The sequence below is a fragment of the Callorhinus ursinus genome, unplaced genomic scaffold (assembly GCF_003265705.2).
Source record: "Callorhinus ursinus isolate GAN/ISIS: 27379988/994484 unplaced genomic scaffold, GSC_fseal_2.0 scaffold19, whole genome shotgun sequence".
Taxonomy (NCBI): domain Eukaryota; kingdom Metazoa; phylum Chordata; class Mammalia; order Carnivora; family Otariidae; genus Callorhinus; species Callorhinus ursinus.
The window spans coordinates 5,553,534-5,574,282 of NW_027397081.1; the positions used below are offsets into that span (position 1 = coordinate 5,553,534).

Here is a 20,749-nt window from a genome sequence, read left to right on the forward strand (position 1 = left end):
TCCCAGTTTTTGGCTTAATGTATATGGTCCTTGGGCTCAAGACATTAATATATGTATTATTGTGTATATGTGTCCTTGGTGTCAAGAAATTGGCAATATATTAAGGAAGTAAAGAGTATACAATAAAAGTTAACTGACAAAGTGAGGCGCTAAACGTCAAGTGCCATAAATTCTACAGGGATTCGAAATTCGGTGAGACAGCACCAGGCTCAATCAGAAAAAAACTTCCAAAAAAAAGAAAGAAAGAAAGCCTTTTTTTCTGAGCTTTAAATTATGGTTAAGACCTTGGATAAGGTGATGAGTAAGACGGCGTTCGGAATCAAGGTACAAAGTGGAGTATTACGTACAAGCATGGAAGTATAAGCAAGGAGCCTGGCTGAAAGAGGGGACTTCAGGGTCCAAAACAGAAGATGAGAAAAGAAGCATAGGTTGGAACCAAACCGGGAAGGGCCTTGAACTGTGGTCAGGTGGTTTCAGTTTCACTGGATAGACAGTCAGTAAGAGGCTTTTTTGAGCAGTCGAGTACTAAGAAGTTTGCTCCCATAGGACACATTAGAAAGACAGGAGTGAATGCAAGGAGACCCATTACAAGGTAACTATCGCCGGATTCAGTAGCAGGGTCCCCGTGAATCATGGTGATAGGAACACAAAAGAAGGAACCCAAACAAAGGAGGTATATGCCTATAGAAGTTGGCGACTGGCAAGGAAGAAGAGATGAAAGAAAGCCTAAGGAAGGAATCACATTGACAGAGGAGAAATCAACAGTTTGTGACAAAGAGAATGGGTCTGATTTTCAAGTTTCGAGGGGCAGCTCTGCTTGCAGGGGCTCCTGTCTGGGCCTGTTTAAGATACATGGAAAAAGCGATGCTAGAGAAAGAGATCTGGAACCCACCCACTGCCTCGTGGCAAACAGCCTCTCCTCCGCTGCCCTGCCCACCTCTCCCCTGCGCAATATTCGACAAACTTCCATCTCCTTTGTCTGCCTCCGGTGAGTTCTTTCACGGCCACAGCCCCACCTGCTGCCACCTGATCGTCACCTCACCTTGGGGGCCCCCATCTGATTGAGAGACACCACAGATGTCCATGCAGGAGGTGGAAATATGTAATGTGAGGGATGATTATGATCATTATTTTAGAAGTTTATCTCTCAATATTATTCAGACAAATACAAGATATTGAAAATTTACTAAAGAATAATGAAAAAGCACGAACAATACTAACCAAAACTCTTTTTCATGAATTATGCCAATGGAAATTATATCAAGAGAGATAAATACTGGGATGTTTTCAAGTTAAATGTATATTGCTCATTTACGCAAGATGAAGGGATAAAGTATTTGTATGCAAATATTTGAGTTAATAATGAATATAAAATTTCTAGGCAGGATAAGATGAAATTATCCATAATAATTACATATTTATGCATTTGGGAAATAAACCACTTATGCTAGCTACCTGAGTCAATTAACTAGATTTTTTTAAAATAAATTGACTAAGTTAATAGGATTAATGTATGCGTTTGATTGTTTTAGAATCATGTGGTCACATGGACAAAGGCAAATATATTCAAATATATGCTTAAATCCTAATTATTCACCAACACTTTATAGATAATCCTCAGACCTACTCAGCTATGAATCCCTGAAGTCTAACTGGGTTGATCCCATTTCTACATTATGTCAAGCAACAAAGTAACATTTGGAAATAATTACCTTGTATACAAGCATGAGAATAATGTTGATGAATTTTTATGGAACCACCAAATTATTGGAAGAACTTAAAGAGGTTGATATTAAAACCAGGAGGCTGTTTGGTAAAATACTATGGATTTGGGAGTCAGGCAAACTTAGATCCAGACAGAACATTAACAGGATTACATGAGTGGATGAGTGGATGTATACATATAAGAAGTGCTTAGTTTAAAAAAAAAAAGTGCTTAGTTAATGTTGCTTAATAATTAGTTAAGGACATTCTGATTTCACGTGTTCATGGGGAATGCAGGAAACCAGACATTCATCACCAATTAAAGTAAAATGATGCAATAATAATAATGCTTATATTATTTATTATTATGTGCTTACCATGTTATTGTTATGCCCATTTTATAGAAACTGAGGCCTTAGAGAGGTTATATAAATTGCCCAATGTCACACAGCTAATAAATAATGCACTCAAACCCAGATTTTCTGACTCCACAGTCTGGGCTTTTCAACACAAATGGATTAAGTCTCCAGACAGAGTTGATTAGGGGTTTCTTTTTTTTTTTCCTTTAAATTTTTTTATTGTTATGTTAATCACCATGCATTACATCATTAGTTTTTGATGTAGTGTTCCATGAGTCATTGTTTGTGCATAACACCCAGTGCTCCATGCAGAATGTGCCCTCTTTAATACCCATCACCAGGCTAACCCATCCCCCCACGCCCCTCCCCTCTAGAACCCTCAGTTTGTTTTTCAGAGTCTATCGTCTCTCATGGTTCGACTCCCCCTCTGATTCACTCTCCTTCATTCTTCCCCTCCTGCTATCTTCTTCTTTTTTTTTTTCTTAACATATATTGCATTATTTGTTTCAGAGGTACAGATCTGTGATTCAACAGTCTTGCACAATTCACAGCACTCACCAAAGTACATACCCTCCCCAATGTCTATCACCCAGCCACCCCATCCCTCCCACCCCCCACCACTCCAGCAACCCTCACTTTGTTTCCTGAGACTAAGAATTCCTCATATCAGTGAGGTCATATGATACATGTCTTTCTCTGATCGACTTATTTCACTCAGCATAACACCCTCCAGGTCCATCCACGTCGTTGCAAATGGCAAGATCTCATTCCTTTTGATGGCTGCATAATATTCCATTGTGTATATATACCACCTCTTCTTTATCCATTCATCTGTCAATGGACATCTTGGCTCTTTCCAGTTTGGCTATTGTGGACATTGCTGCTATAAACATTGGGGTGCACGTACCCCTTCGGATCCCTACATTTGTATCTTTGGGGTAAATACCCAGTAGTGCAATTGCTGGATCATATGGTAGCTCTATTTTCAACTTTTTGAGGACCCCCCATACTGTTTTCCAGAGTGGCTGCACCAGCTTGCATTCCCACCAACAGTGTAGGAGGGTTCCCCTTTCTCCGCATCCCCGCCAACATCTGTCATTTCCTGACGTGTTAATTTTAGCCATACTGACTGGTGTGAGGTGGTATCTCATTGAGGTTTTGATTTGGATTTCCCTGATGCTGAGCGACGTTGAGCACTTTTTCATGTGTCTGTTGGCCATTTGGATGTCTTCTTTGGAAAAATGTCTGTTCATGTCTTCTGCCCATTTCTTGATTGGATCATTTGTTCTTTGGGTGTTGAGTTTGAGAAGTTCTTTATAGATTTTGGATACTAGCCCTTTATCTGATATGTCATTTGCAAATATTTTCTCCCATTCTGTCGGTTGTCTTTTGGTTTTGTTGACTTTCTTTTGCTATGCAAAAGCTTTTTGTCTTGATGAAATCCCAATAGTTCATTTTTGCCCTTGCTTCTCTTGCCTTTGGCGATGTTTCTAGGAAGAAGGTGCTGTGGCTGAGGTCGAAGAGGTTGCTGCCTGTGTTCTCCTTTAGGATTTCGATGGACTCCTGTCTCACATTTAGGTCATTCAACCATTTTGAGTCTATTTTTGTGTGTGGTGAATAGGAGTTTCTATGGAAGTAGAAAGGAAGAGGTTCTTGATGCAAGAGGCAAGAGATAGCACGGTGAGGGTAACAGGAGATCGGGAATGATTTTACTGAGATGAAAAAGGCAGCTTTTTAAAAAGTAGGGGTTTAGTAGACAAAGAAATAGAATGTGCAGGCAAAAAGGAGAATTACAAACAGACAAGGTGTGGCTGGCTCAGAGAGGGCTGGTGAACATGTGGTAAAAGACGAAGTCGGAAAGGTCAGCAGGAACATGCCTTCAAGAGCTTGATGCCTCCTGAAGAGTTGTGACAGCGGGAAGCACGGGAATGTCATGCTCACGGGGACATTAATGTGTGTGATGGATAGGAGGGGGGCAGAAACTGTAATAGTCCAGACAAAGATAACAGGAGCCTACACTGGGGACGGAAGGGCAGAAACAGAGTGTGAAAATATTGTAAGGTAGAATCTACAAAGTCTAGTGCTGATAGGACGTCACAGGTACAGGGGCCGGAGGACTCTAGGCTAACTTCTGGCTTCTGACTAAGGCAACTGTACAAAAGATGGCTAAGCAACAAAGTAACGAAACTGAAGACTCTGGGGAGAGGAGCAAGTCTGAAATGGAAAATAATGAATTTTACATTGGACTTTTTGTGTTTGGAATGCCTCTAAGACATCCAGATGGAGACTTATAGCAAGGTAGCAAAAAACACGTGTCTGCCACTCAGAAGTGATTTCTTAATATCCATTAATATCAAACGGATGCAGCCCTTCCAAATGTACAATATTCTTTTGTTAATTTGAAAAACATCCTTTTATGTATGGACATACAAAAGTATAGATTTAATAACGTACACCAATGAGCATAATCATACTACTGGTCAACAATAGATCCCTGATGTGAAAGCCGGTCTGGCGACCTTGGATCTATATCCATTAGACTGTACTGCCTCCGTGTGTATCCAAGATGCAATAGCAGAAGGAAAGTACCTCACCCACCTCATTGTTTTAGGAAACATACTCAAATACTTGGAGGCCAAAAGTAATCCAATGGGACAGATTCTTAGTCTATGTAACCTTTTAGGAAACATTTTAGGACTGTAGGGTGACTAACATAACATAATAAAATTAAATTAAATTTTAAAAAAAAGGAAACATTTTAGGAGTTCGACCATAGTCTGATATTCCCCAGAATAAAACCTTAACTCATTAATAATAATTTCTATATGGCCTAAAAAAAGAGTTATTCAGTAATCTGAAAGGATTTTATTCTTAGCTTTATTAAGTTACCAAGAAGTAATGGACCAATTAGAAATAAGGGCTAGAAGTAAAATGTAATTACTTGCTATACTATCTTCCTGTGGTCTTCAGCCAAAAGCACTAAAGGTCAGAATTTCTGTCTAGTATTAATAAAAAACTAAAGCATTGTTAAGCACTATAGTGAGCATACTCTGAAGATTTAGAGAAAAATACCAAGACAATAAAGAATGATTTTTCTAGCCTATGAGGGAGAGGACTCACACAAGTTCTACAAAATATGGTTAGCCTTACCCATGCAGACAGAAAAAGAAATGCCTCCTTTCTTCAAAAGCAGACACCATACAACTCCAAAAGGGGAGAACAATTATGAGGGGGGAGAGAGAAGAAATTGAAAAAATATACAGATCTGGGGCTTTAAAACTCGAATTTTCTTACTTTTTGAAAAGGAGGAAGACTATGCAAATTATGAGGTAGCTGGGATTTGAACCCAAGTCTGAAACCTATCTCTATCTTCAAATTTCATGCTTCCAGTCACCCTGTTTTCTGCCTTTTAACAAAAAAGGTTAGATATTATCTTCCCAACCCCTAGAGTCAGAATATCTTAAATCCTTTCAGCAACCATCACCTGGAGAAGAGTTTGTCTTCCTTCGAAGCATAATCCTAAGTGAGGGAAAATCTAAGGTATAGGTCACCTACCTTTTCATTAATTTATTCAATAATTAAATATTGACTACTTACTCCATGCCAGGCACTGGTCTAGTTATGGCATGTATACAGCATGGAAGATGGATTTGGGAAGTGAATGAATGAATGAATGAATGAATGAATGGTATACAGAAAGAATATCAGGTAGTTATAAGTGCTAGTGGTAGGAGGGAAGGAATGGTAAAGCAGAAATTGATAATAACCTTAACTTTGAAATCAGAAGAACTAAGGACTAGCTTATCTTTCCCACAAGCTAGTGTTTGGACCTTGCACAGAGCACCTCACTCCCTGGATCTTCATTCCTCACATGTCAAATGAAAATAATTTTAGGGGCACCTGGGTGGCTCAGTCGATTAAGCATCCGCCTTCGGCTCAGGTCATGATCCCAGGGTTCTGGGATTGAGTCCCTCATTGGGCTCCTTGCTCAGCTGGGAGCCTGCTTCTCCCTCTCCCACTCCCCCTGCTTGTGCTCTCTCTCTCTCTCTGATAGATAAATAAATAAATAAATAAATAAAATCTTAAAAAAAAGAAAGTCCTTTTAAAATACAGTGTATTGAAAAAATAAATAAATATAATGTGTTGAACATGTATGTTATCCTTGTTCCTTTCCTAAACCTCAGGGAGTAATACAGCAAACAGATTAACAAAACAAGGAAGACTTAAACCCACCAGAACAAAGAGAAGAAAAGGTAACAGCAGACGAGGGTGTCAACCAAATTTTAGAAGATAAAAAAGTAGTTGAACACTTGGTAATTCACTTAGCAGAATTAAGAAAGCTGAAACCTAATGTGGAAAGTCAGAGGCCAAAACAAACCACTAGATAAAATAAAATGAAGTCAGAGGAAAATCAGAAAATACCAGGACCAAAATAAAACTTTGGGGCATCTGGGTGGCTCAGTCGGTTAAGCACCTGGCTCTTGGTTTCAGCTCAGGTTGTGATCTCAGGGCCATGAGATCAAGCCCCACATAAGGCTCTGTGCTTAGCTGGGAATCTGCTTGGGAGACTCTCTCTCCCTCTCCTTCTGCCCTTCCCCCCCCCTCAAATAAGTAAGTAAATCTTTTTTTTTAAAAAATAAAATAAAACTTTAAAAAATAATAATATTACCAGAGAGAAAATAAAATAACGTATCCATGAAATAAAAACAGTATGCTGTAAAAATAAAATAATCAGAAGGCATAACAACAAAAAAAAACTTCTTGGAAATTAAAGGATGATAGCAAAAATTTTAAATTCAACAGCAAAGGGATGCCTGGGTGGCTCAGTCACTTAAGCAGCCAACTCTTGGTCTCAGGGTTGTGAATTCAAGCCCAGAATGGAGCCTTCTTAAAAAATAAATTCACCAGAAAGATTGAAAGATAAAGTTCGAAATCTACTAAGAAGGAAAACCAAGATACAAAGCGATGGAAAATGGAAGATAATAAAAAAATCAGAGGATATATCCAAAAGATCTTACATCCAAGTTTTAGGCAATTCAAGAAGAGAAGGAAGAAGTGAAGAAAAGGAAATTTCAAAAATAAATACAAAAAAAAAATCTTCGTATTGAAAAGCAAGAGTATCCATAATGAAAGAACCCACGGCAAAAGAGAAAGCTGCATCATTGTAACATTTTATAAAACCAGACATAAGGAAAGAAAAGCTTCCAGAGAGGAAAAAACCCAGTTGTTTCCACACAAATGTTTAGGAATAAAAATGTTTAGGGCTTCTCAAACACAACACTGGAATCTAGGAGACAATGCCAAAATGTCTTCAGAATTCTGATGGAAAATGATTTCCAACCGTAAAACATTACGGCAAACTATTGAGTAAACATGAGGGTAAAATAAAAACATTTTAGACATGAAATTTCTCAAAAAATTCCTTGCTCTGCATCCTTTTTTGGGAAGCTGCTGGAGAATGGGATCCACCAAGTCAAAAAGTCTATGGAGAAAGAAAGAGATAATGTGTGGCAGAGGCCGTGGATTGGCTCACGGACTATTCTAAACTTCTCCAGCTGTGCTTCTCTGGTTTTTTTTTTTTTAAGAGGCTGGAAAGCTAAAAACCACATTCACCCAATTCTCTTAAAGACGTCAGTTTTATGAATCACGTGCATGCACCTGGACTTGAGTTCAGGACTGAGTAAGTGGAGAGTGAGTGTACATGGTGCGTGGCATCTTTTTTTGCTGCTGTGACTGTAGCAAGTATAAATGGCTTGGGGGCCAACGGTTGCAGTGGCCGCATCCCGATTCCTGTTCCTGAAGGCGACAGCTGTAGCATGGCTTCCTGCACACACTCCCTCCCCCCCCCCCCCCCCGCAGCATCTGGATCAGGCACCTACGGCAGCAGTCCAGTAGCCAGTCTTGTCCTCTGGGTCATCCCTGGAGGCTCCATCGAGAGCCTGCCCTCCTCCTGGTCCTCACAGCAATTATTTTCACCACTGAATTCCTTCCTGCATTAAATAATTTTCTACTTAGAAACAGCTGGGGTGTTGTCTCTCTGGACCCGGAAGGATTGTAGGCAACGTCTCCTGCTCAAGGCTAGAGATCTGGGATTATGTGACCTGGGTTTTTTGGAAGGAGTGGGGAACTGTTGCAATGAGAAGGTGGGGTACTGAAAGACCACATCTCCCAGCAGTATGTTACCTAAAGGATCGCTTGTGCAAACAGAAATGTGCCTTTCGTAGGCACTGCTTTGGTGGACCGAGTAGCCAAACACCTCCCGGGGAGTCCCCGTGGATGGAATCTGAGACATTTCCATGCTGGCTCTTTCACATGCATGCTCTGCTTCAGGGCCATAGAAAACACTTATTCATCCTTTGCCCCTACAAAAAGAGAAATGCAGGTTAGTCCCAACACATTGGCAACCTCTCCTTCGCTCCTCCACTAGAACAGAGAGCCAGCAAGGCCCTCACCCTTTAGATTGCTCAGGTGTCGTTAAAACACATTTCCAAACCGCTGGGGGCACGTGTTGAGCTCTGTGAGTGGTCCTGTTGAGGGGCTTTCCCTGGACTTGAGAAAAGAGGCAGGCATCCCTGCGGAGGGGAGGAGGAGCTCACAGAACCCTACCAGCTCTTCCAAAACTCACCTCTCATCACCAGCAACCCCTCACTTACACTCTCTACATAGACAGGGGGATATGAGTTGAATGACCAGCTTTGGGGTGTCTCTTGAAATTTTTGTATCTTGGTCTGAAGATGCTTTGGAATGTGTTCTCTGTTGTACAGGGGATTTAGGTGAAACTGCCACTATATATTGTTTTTGTTTTGTTTTAAAAGATTCTACTTATTTATTTGAGAGAGAGAGAGAGAGCACAAGCAGTGGGAATGGGAGAGGGAGAGGGAGAAGCAGACTCCCTGCTCAGCAGGGAGCTGGATGCGGGGACTCGATCCCAGGACCCTGGGATCAGGACCTGAGCTGAAGGCAGACGCTTAACGACTGAGCCATCCAGGTGCCCCTAGACTGGATAATTTTTAAGGTCTTCCAGCTCTAAAAAGTGTATGAGTGGAGGTGGGGGAGGCATATTTGAAGAGAAGAATGAAATGCTAGTGGTATTGGCAATGAGAAGAGGAAGAAAGGTGTGCACGTGTGCATGGCGGGGTGTGGTTGGGGTGGGTGTAGCTGTTGGCCATACAGTATTTATTCCCTGTTGACTCTCCCTGAAAGTCTTGGAAGACGGGCTTGGACGATGACCACCCAAGACTTCAAGGAACTGCGGGCCAGACACCATCGTTTGAAGACACTTGAAGATGGTGGTTTAGGAAAAGAAAAACCTTTTTTCCTCTTCTTTTTGAGATCCTTGGGATGTTAGGGAAATACTGCTCAGTATATTTAAGTATGGAAGGATCCTAACGATGACTCCTACAATACACTAAGTCTCCAGGCGCCTGTCTGGCTCAGTCTATGCAGTAGAGGACTCTGGATCTCAAGGTTGTGAGTTCAAGCACCACATTGGGTGTAGAGATTACTCAAAAATAAAATCTTTAAAACGTCTCTATGTTTTTAATAAAAATAAATGGGCAGTCTTTTGCAGCAACTCCATGAATGCATTACTGAAGAATGCAGGCCACATTTCAGGCGCCTATTCCTAGTGAAATGTTGCTTGATAGAAAATGTAGTAAAGGCTAAATCATTTCTTAAAGAATAATAAGAGCCCAAGCATTTAGCTCTGATAAGGTGAATAGGTCCTGAACACTCTTCAGTGGACTTCCAGTCAGAAATAACTAGCATCAGAGAAGGTTTGGAATTGGAAGAGAGCCAATTCTTTCTCTTTGCTCTCCCTCAACAATATTGGTTTCTGAGCATTTATGTAGAGAAAAATTTTCTAAACGTCTTAGGTCTGTGATTAGAGGAAAATTTGCTTCCACGTTCACAGTTCAGAAATTCCAACAAAATTGCTTTCTTTAATGATCTTGAAATTCATTGTGATGATTTATACCCTAACCTTTGAGTCATTTAATTTCCAGTGATGGGAAACATGAGGTAAGGAAATACTAAAGCAATGGATCACCAAGTTAGTCACCCTCAGCAAAACTGTCAATCTGATAGGTAAAAATTGGGTATCATTGATTTAATTTGCATTTCTTTGATTACTAGTGAGGTGGGGCATTTTTTCAGTGCTTACTTGCTGTTTATATTTCTTCATTTCTGAATAACCTGTTCACTGGTAGAAATGGTCTTTTGATAAATGGCAATTTCCAGTGGAGTAAAGACAAACTATGTTCCAGCCCCTCTCCTTTTTAATTTGTACCTTACGATACTGCTCTTGGATGAGTAGATTACAGGTCCCTAGCCATAAAACAAAACAAAACAAGCTAAAAGACTATAACCATCTTAAAAAGTGAATCACTTTTAAATGTTTTTGTTGTAACTGCTCTGCTCTCTATTTTCAGACAAGAAATGCTTTTAAAAAGTCAACTGTTCTAACAATAAATTCTTACAGATTCAATGTTTAACTTGCTTATCAATTATAAACTTATACAAGTTAACTATTGAGTTGCTGAAATGGATTTTTATTTTGAATGGTTGAGATAGACATGTAGTTTCATCTGATGTAAAATTTTTCCAGGTTAAGCTCCTAATGTCATGTGTTATTACATTGAACTTTGGGGACTTGAATACCCTTCCATCTCTGTGCTAGAATGAATTCGAAACTACTGCCTGAGGAGAATCTAGGCTCTACCCAAGAGTATTCCTGTGACCTATCTCCATGCCCTTCTAAGATTTTCTGCCCTCAAAGGAGGCTGTCAATCCTATCCCCAGTCCAGATCACTATTAATATGTATGGCTCTACCTTGAACTATACTGCAGGTACCTGGCATTGAGAACGACATTGAAATCACAGTACTTATCCAAAGTAAGACATAATATTTCTGGAAGAATGCCTGAATGGGCTATTCCCCCAGTCCATGCTAAGATCTATCCCTAGGAAAGACCAAACCAGAAGAGAAGTGGACCTCAGCCCCTGATGTTTCTGTTCTTGCTAAATTAAACTCAGACATGATGTCATTGGCCTAGACCAAGGGGCAGTGATATGAAACAGTCAAACTCACTGGCCTCTGCCTTTCGTGACCTCCTCCTCTTTGTGGACATTCTTCATCTACACCACCTGAGGTACCTACTCTCCAGAGTCACATCCTGAATATCATCACCAGAAGTGGTACCACTTACTTCCAAACTCACAGATCTAACATCTGAACCTCTCTGCTGCCCATCTAGTTTCTTTACCCAAGGAGTGCGCTGCCACATTCTTCATCTCATTAAGAAGAACTGTCTATCAACACCACCACCAGCACCATTTCAATCTATCCTTCCAAGTTTTCTTGTCTTCACTTTCTTCCTTATCTGCCTTAGGTACCATGGCCTAAATTTCTGATCACACATGTAATTTAAAAATCCAAGGGCACGGGGCACCTGGGTGGCTCAGTTGGTTAAGCGACTGCCTTCGGCTCAGGTCATGATCCTGGAGTCCTGGGATCGAGTCCTGCATCGGGCTCCCCGCTCAGCGGGGAGTCTGCTTCTCCCTCTGACCCTCTTCCCTCTCGTGCTCTCTGTCTCTCACTCTCTCTCTCTCAAATAAATAAATAAAATCTTAAAAAAAAAAATCCAAGGGCCCAGGTGCCTGTGTGGCTCAGTCAGTTAAGCGTCTCTTGATTTCAGCCCAGGTCATGATCTCAGGGTCCTAGAAACCAGCCCCGTGTCTGGCTCTATACCCAGTGGGGAGTCTGCTTAAGGATTTCTCTCTCTCCCTCTGCCCCTTCCTCGCTCATGTGCGTGTGCTCTCTCTCTCTCTCAAATAAATAAATCATAAAAAACTAAAAATAAAAATCCAAGGGTATCTCTTGCTTTAGCTACAGCTTGATGCTGGGGATCAGAGGAGGTCAAAAGAACTGTTTCTTTTCTGGGTTTAAGAGCTGTGCTTCCTCTATGTGGTTTCCACCCTCAGGCAGGAACTCTCCTCATGAGAGCAAGGAGGCTGTATTCACTAGCCTCAAAACTCTAAATCCAACTGAAAGAGTTTCTCTTTTTAAGCAACTTTCACTAAAGTTCTGAGATTCACTAAGAATCACTGAGAGGAGGAGCCCTTCACACCTCCTTCTTCCAGCTTGCGAGAATGTGAATATGATGCTGGTGCTTTCGTGGTGGTTTTAGAGGTAAAAGCCATACATGGAGAACGGCAGAATGACAGTATAGTTTCTGTCTAGGTCTCTACCTTCGTAAAGCTGCCCTGTTGGTCCATGGCATTTCAGGAGCTCCCTGTAGTATAATAATGTAAAAGCAAATAGAAAGTAGAAGGTGAAGGAAAATCCAATGGTAACAAAGCATATCTTTTATGCCATCCTCCTAGGTTTCAAAGTTATTCTTTAAGCAATGTGTACATGTATAGACATGGGGTATTTGAAATAGTTTGAGCTAGGGGTAATATGATTAGATTATTCTATATGTTAGAACGATTCTTGAAGATCTTTTGGAGTTAGACAAAACCAGAGGAATTGAGCTTATAACAACTTTGGTAAGAGATGAGAAGGGTTGAAATCAGGGTAACAGTGTTGGGGAAGGCAAAGTGTAGACAGATTTGAAAGATCTATACAACCTGAATGACTTCTGAAGCAACAGAGACAAATAGTCACTGTTACAAGTCTACAACCAACTGGGGTACCTGGGTAGCACAGTCAGGTGAGTGGCGGACTTCTGTTTAGGCTCAGGTCATGATCTCAGGGTCCTGGGATCCAGTGCGCATTGGGCTCCTGGCCTGGCGGAAAGCCTGCTTCTCCCTCTGCTCCCCCTCTCTTGCTTGCTCACTCAAGCTCTCTCTCTCTCTCTCTCTCAAAAATAAATAAATAAAATCTTTAAAAAAATAAATCACTCTTACATATCAGTTATCATTTGGATCTGTCCTTCCTCTTTTAGCAGGCAAGATTATCTTCAGTCTAGCTTCAGGCATGCATATGAACTGTTAATTCTTCTTTCTACAATTCAGTTTTGTCTTTATTTTGAGTCTCCATTCCACTTAATGACCTAATGTAGTAATTTAGGATTCCCCGCTCCCACCCCCTGGCCATTGCAGGTTTAAACTCTGTCCACTCAGGACTTTTTTTTCTCCCTCCCCATGTTTATTCAGGTCATTTAAAGTCCCGGATGTTTATAGGAGCTCACTGTATTGAGGACTGAGAATAGAATTGTGCATTGGTCCAACTGAAAAACGGCAAAAGCCTTTACTGATGCAATGGCTGCAGAATCATGTCTTTTAAGTACAGAGGAGTAAATAGAGGAAATTCTACCATTCACATGTCCCTCGCAGGGCAAATATAACAAAATAAAAATAATGCCTACACACGTTAGAAAATTATTATATTTTTAAAGCATAAATTGACTTCTGATTCACTTTGGATTGAACTGCCCTATTCAGAAAAGAATTGTGACGATCATAATTTTTTAGAGTGTTGAGAATGGCATATGAATATACACTTCAAACTGACTTCTAATTTTATGCAATTATTTAAGTCCGCCCTATTCATAAACTTGGAAAAATTCGATTTGTCTTGAACAGTCTCATAAGACAGTTCAGTGAGACTAGCTAACAAGTTCAAATCACAACCTTGGTTCCAATGTAATCAGCCCCTGATTTTGAGGAGCAGGGATTGAGGGTAGTGAGGATGTGGATCAGCCCATACGGAGCCCTCAGTCATCTGCGTCATGACGCCCTGGTAGAACCACTAGAAAAGTAGCTAGCTTTGACATCAAATTTATTATCAAAATTAGTTCTTGGTAGGAAAAGATTAAGCAACACTCAATTTATAAACACAAAATTGTAACTGATAACACCCTGTGTCTATTCTCCATACCCAGAAAAATTTTTCTCTAATTCCCTTCCAAAGTCTTCAGTCTTCTTGTCTGAAATCAAATGTCACTATCTTTTCAATTTAAAGACCCCTTACCAGGGGCTCCTGGCTGGCTCAGTCAGTAGAGCAGGCAACTCTTGATCTCAGGGTTGTAAGTTCGAGCCCCATGTTAGGTGTAGAGATTACCTAAAAATACAATCCTGAAAAAAGAAAATAAAGATCCTTTATAATTTCTCCTGATTTTGTCTTCTAGAGGAAAACTTATGGAACCGTTAAATTTATCCAACAAATATTTATCGACTGTGTATTATAATCCAAGTACTGTGCTAAGCACTGGGATATAACAGGCACTGTGAATAAAACAGTCCAAAACAAAAATCCCTACCCTTATGGAGCTTACATTCTCTTGGGGGAGGCAGACAATAAACAAAATAAATAAGCAAAATGCATATCATGCTATGTGGTGATAAGTGCTATGGAGAAGGGGGTTGGGGTACAGTTTTGCATATAATAGAGAAGGAAAGCCTCATGAAGACACTCAAGTGGAGCTTTAATGAGGTGAGAGAACAGCCTGTGCAAAGACAAAAGGAAAGAGCCCTTCCAGAGAGAACGGCAGGAACGAAGATGCTGAGGTGGCAGCCTGCTTCTCATGTTTGAGAAACATCAAGGAAGCCAATATTGCTGAGAAGGTATTGAAGGGAAGGTAGAAGATGAAGCCCAAGAGGTAATGAGAGACCAAGAAATGCGACTTTCCCTGTGAGATAAGAAGCCATTAGCAGTTCCTGATCATAGAAGTGACAAGATCTGACTTACATCTTGCAGGATTATTGTAGCTGCTGGGTGGAACGTAGCAATGGTACTAGCAGGGCAAGACCTAACTAGAGACAATTAAAGTAATCCAGACCAGAGGTGACAGCAACTCAGATCATGGTGGCAGAGGGGGAAGTGGGGAGAAATGGTTAGAATCAATATATTTTGAATATACAGCCTATGGAATTTGCTGATGGAATACTTACGGGGGAAATGGCAAAGAGTGGAATCAAGAATAAGATGTTTGTCCCAAGAAGACGTCCAGATGGCCAAAGGACACATGAAAAGATGCTCGACATCAGTCACCAGTGAAATGCAAATCAAAACCACAATGAGATTCCACACCTGTCAGAATGGTTAAAAATTAACAACACAGGAAACAATGGGTGTTGGCAAGGATGCAGAGAAAGGGGAACCCTCCTACACTGTTGGGAATGCAAGCTGGGGCAGCCACTCTGGAAAACAGTATGGAGGCTCCTCAGGAAGTTAAAAATAGAGCTACCCTACGACCCAGCAATTGCACTACTAGGTATTTACCCAAAGGTTACAAAAATACTGATTCGAAGGGGCACGTGCACCCTGATGTTTATAGCAGCATTATCAACAAGAGCAAACTATGGAGAGAGCCCAAATGTCCATTGATTGATGAATGGATAATGATGAGTTGTATACACACACACACACACACACACACACACACACACACACACACTGGAATATTAGTCATCAAAAAGAATGAAATCTTGCCATTTGCAAAAACATGAACAGAGATACAGGATTTATGCTAAGTGAAGGATGTCAGTCAGAGAAAGACAAATACCATATGATTTCACTCATGTGGGATTTAAGAAACAAAACAGGGCGCCTGGGTGGCTCAGTCGGTTGGGCATCTGCCTTTGGCTCAGGTCATGATCCTGGAGTCCGGGATGGAGCCCCGAGTTGGGTTCCCTGCTCAGCGGGGAGTCTGCTTCTCCCTCTGCCTCTGCTTCTTCCTCTCTCTCTGCTCCTCCCCCGCTCATGCTTGTCCTCTCTCTCTCTCACTCACTCAAATAAATAAACAAAATCTTTAAGGAAAAAAGAAAAGAAACAAAACAATTGAGCATGGGAGATGTTTGGTGAGCAACTAAAGGAACTATGCTTCCATTTACAGAGGTGCTGAAGACTCAGAGAGGAACACACTGATCTTGTTGTTTTCTTACCTGTAAACCCTCACACCCGTACTGAGTATAGAAAGCAGGTCTAAATGTTCAATGTAGCATTCACAAAGACCAGGGGGACAACTTCTGAGACTTTTAAAAGGATCTCAAAACCAGAAGATGCATTAGAGATTATCTTACTTGCTAGGTTTTGAAATGTTTTACTTTGGCTTTTTGGTTTTTTGTTTGTTTGTTTTCCCATAGGCTCCCTGCTCTGTGGAGCGCGAGTGCGGATTCCACTGCAGGACTTGAACTTATGACCTTGAGAGCCAGGATCTGACACTTAACCCACTGAGCTACCAAAGCACCCCTGAAATATTTTACTTTGTTTCAAAAGAAATAAATTTTACATCTTGACCCACTACACATACATGTACATACACACACACACTGACTCACATACACACATATTACTGAAAAGTCTCATGAAACAAACATCTTTTTTTTAAAGATTTTATTTGCGAGAAAGAGAGAGAGTATGGGGGGGGGACAGAAGAAGAGGGAGAAGCAGGCTCCCCGCTGAGCAGGAAACCCCACGTGGGGCTCAATCCCAGGACCCTGAGATCATGACCTGAGCTAAAGGCAGACACTTAACTGACTGAGCCACCCAGGCGCCCGAAACAAACATCTTTATTACGTGTGATGTACTCTGGTGTTTTGTTTTGTGTTTAATTCTGGCAGTTACCCACAAAATTGATTATATAACCCCCAGTTTGAAAAACACTGATGTAGATCAACTTTTTTAGTGTCCAGATGAGGAAACAGAGAACCAGAGAGATTGAGTAATTTTTAAAAAGTCCCCAAAGTTAGTGACAACACAGGGAGCTGAACACAGTTCTCTTTACTCCTGATCAATAAACAACAGAAAGAGGCTAGATCCTCCTTTCTGGCACTTCCCATATTTTCACTTTGTTTTAAAATATATACATATTAAAGCAGAATGTCCTGACTAACAGTTTAAGTAGCTTTCTTAAATTAAATATGCCCTACCTATGTGCCTTATTTTCTAAGCTAAAACCTTTATAAACTCTTCTCACTAAAATATTATTTGCACTCAGCATAATCCAAATATGCTTAAAATTATAATTGTTCATGGGTTATTCAAAGGCAGATCTTAGGGGTCATAAAAATGTTCAATTTTTGTTCATCATGAAGCTCCTCGGGTTATGTGCAGACTGCACATAGATAGAAGTTCGGGGTCACAGAGAAATATGGTTAACAGTTCATTTCCACTCAGTGAGCATTTACAGCGCACCACTATTATGGTGTGTGCTGGGGAAATAACAATGAATTAATAATTGCCGTGAGGAATTTACAATCTAGCCAGACCGTCAAACCAACAGTAATAATTCAATATGAGATATATTGTAGAAGATAGGCGATATCATAGACGTACAGAGTACTCTTTGCTTAACTGCTGTAGGAACACAGATGAGTGAACAATCAATTCTCCTTGGGGATATAAGTGGTTTAGAAAGATTACAAAGGGGAGATAGTATTTGTTCTGGGCCTTGAAAGATGAATAGAAATTTGCTGACCAGATGAAGGTTGAAAATGACAGAAGGAGAGGACACAATAGCATGGGGGAAAAAAACGTCTAGCGTGCATAGAGGGGTCACTGACTAGATCACAGAGGCCACATTAGGACTGGATGTGTATTACACGGTTAGGTATTCAGACCTTATCCTAGGGTGAATGAGTCATCAAAGGTGCTCAATATCATAATTCTAGAAGCAATGTCAAACTAAATGGGAGGCTGTCACCGATTGAATTATATCCCTCAAAAAAGATACAAAGAAGTTCTAACCTCTAGAACTTCAGAACGTGCCTTATTTGGAATCAGTCTTCACAGATGCTCAAGCTAGAATGAGGTCATTATGATGGGCCCTAACCCAATATGACTGGTGTCCTCATAGAAAGGGGGAAATTTGGACACAGACATGCACAGAGGGAAGACTTTGTGAAGAGATACAGGAAAAATGCCATGTCACAGTGGAGGCCTGGAATGGTACACCTACACGCCAAGGAAGGCCAAAGATTGCCCAGGGAGCCACCAGAAGCTGGGAAAGGGCCGGGAACAGATTCTCCCTCACAGTGCAAAGAAGGAATCAAGTCTGGAACACCTTGGACTTCTAGCCTCTGAGACAGTACATTTCTGTTCCTCTAAGCCATTCCGCTAGCGATACTTTGTTACAACAGCCCTGGGAAACTAATACAGAGGTTATTGAGCAGTAAGTTCTGAAGTGGTAAGAGATTGAACAAAGACAGAGACAGTGGGAAGTTCGGGAAAGGTCCTAAATCTGAAAGATATTGCTGAGGTAATAGTACTCAGATTTAATGATTGCCTGAATATGCCAAAGGAGAGAGAGGAGATGGATGAAGCTCTTATTCCATCATAATCAACTGAATGTAGTGTCTAAACTACCTTAGACCTTAGATCCTTGTTAGAGCTCTCCTGAGGCCAGGGACCTTACAGAAAGCCCCCCGACTCTTCCTCTGGCTAATGGTGTCTAACTATGCTTATGACCTCCCACTCTGGTTTCTCCAGTTTCCATTCAGTTGACTTGTAGCTATGGTCTGCTCTATCCACCTAGTCCCTGTAAACAAAGCTTCATTTGACCTGCTACTTTCCTTTCCATTTTAGTTTTGTCCAGGATGCTACATATTAGATTATCCTTAGCTCTACATTCTGCTGCCTTTAGACCAATTCCATCCCTCCCTTATCCACAGCACTAACCCCTGGCCCCTAGATTCAGCACCACAAGCTCTCACTTGTCTAGGGAGCTAGAATGGCCACTAAAGACATCGACCCACCTGTAAAGTATAGGAAAAGAAAACATAGCAAGAAATATAATTTCAGGGGTGCCTGAGTGGCTCAGTTGGCTAAGCGTCTGCCTTCGGCTCAAGTCATGATCCCAGAGTCCTGGGATCAAGGCCTGCATTGGGCTCCCTGCTCCGCAGGGAGCCTTCTTCTCCCTCTCCCTCTGCCTGCAGCTCCCCCTGCTTGTCTCTCTCTCTGTCAAATAAATAAATAAAATATTTTTTAAAAAAAGAAATATGATTTCACTTTTGGACATTACAGGAAATATATTTTTGGCACAATGGGAAGCCACTGACCAATCCTTTCTCCAGAACCACTAATACCCCATATACCCCATCCAAAGGGATTGGCGTGATACTTGCTCCTGTGTCCCTGGCCGTATATCTTTGGTATAAACACCTGTTCCAAAGCGGTCTAACTAGATTGTCTCTGGAAAAAAATGGAAATCAGTCCTTGTATGTGTCTAGATATCTAACATGGAACTTGCAGCAACTATAGTTTTCCATATGGATGAAGCAGGAGACAAAGCTGGTTTGAAGAGAGGTAAGAAGTAAGCAGATGTTAGAAGAAATAGGAGAGAGACAGAGACCCACGCTGCCTGTGTTCCTTACAGCTTTCCCTTTCCTTGTTCCAATCCCTTTATGACACCATCTGCATTCCTGCCCATGGGTTCTGTAAAAATACCTCTGTATACTTATGATAAGTGCATTTGTCTCTTTATATTACCCAAACTGGAGTTTGTTTCAAAGACTCCTAACCAACATAGATGTGTTGAGTCTGAAATGTGTCTAAGGGGAGACCAGAAGACTGTTGGAAGACAGAGCAGAGGTTGAGGGGAGGACACATGGTTTGGGTAAGGGAGTAACTGAAGTCACTGGAGTTCACGAGGTCATCAGAAACAGCTCAAAGTAATGGAAAAAAGGAGGAGAGGGTAAAGAGAAGAAAAATGGGTCTCTTAAGAACATTAATATTTAAGAAACGAATGACAGAAAGAGGAGTCAGTAAGTAAGGTTTAAAAATACAGGAGACTAGGGCACCTGGGTGGCTCAGTTGGTTAAGCGACTGACTGCCTTCAGCTCGGGTCATGATCCTGGAGTCCCAGGATCGAGTCCCACATCAGGCTCCCTGCTCAGCGGGGAGTCTGCTTCTCCCTCTGCCCCTCTTCCCTCTCGTGCTCTCTGTCTCTCATTCTCTCTCTCTCAAATAAATAAATAAAATCTTTTTTAAAAAATACAGGAGACTAAGAGAGAATGCTTTTGTAAAAACCAAGAAATAAAAGTATCCATATTATCCTTACAGAAAATCCAACCATCAGGGGCTTTAACAGGGATTGACTTATTTGTCTTAAACAACAAGATGTTCAGAGCTCATACAACAGATCCATGATTCCATGAAGAACTCAAGCTCTTGCTCTCTCTCTCTCTCCTACCACCATCTTTAGCATCTAGCCTTCATCTTGACAGTCGCAAGATGGTTGTTAAACCTTCCAGGTAGGAAGGAAAAGCAAAAGAGAAAGAAGAGAGTATGGCTGCTGGACCCTTATTAGGAAAGCAAAAGCTTTACCAAAAGCCCTACTTAAGTCTCATTGGTCAGAACTCTGTCACCTGGCCATCCTTACCTGGAGGACTAGAGGAGGACTCTGGGTAGGAGCTGGGTCACCCAATCAGCTTTTTTTTTTTTAATTTTAGATTTTATTTATTTGTCAGAGAGAGAGAGAGAGCACAAGCAGGGGGAGTGGCAGGCAGAGGGAGAAGCAGGCTCCCCACTGAGCAAGGAGCCCCATGGGGGAACTCAATCCCAGGACACTGGGATCATGACCTGAGCCAAATGCAGACACTTAACTGACTGAGCCACCCAGGAATCCCCCCAAGCAGCTTTTTACAAAATATTATAATCAACAAAAGCTACAGGGAGGTGAAGAAGAATGACAACTAAAGATAGTTGGGGGAAGCGGGGATTTGATAGAAAGCCCCTGACAAC

At 41.2% G+C, this 20,749-nt stretch overlaps 1 protein-coding gene across 1 annotated transcript in view; it reads left to right on the forward strand.

Moving 5' to 3' along the window:
• The window catches only part of LOC112840626 (ras-related protein Rab-39A), a 71,060-nt gene that overhangs the window by 18,683 nt on the left and 31,628 nt on the right, over positions 1 to 20,749 (forward strand). The window lies entirely within an intron of this gene.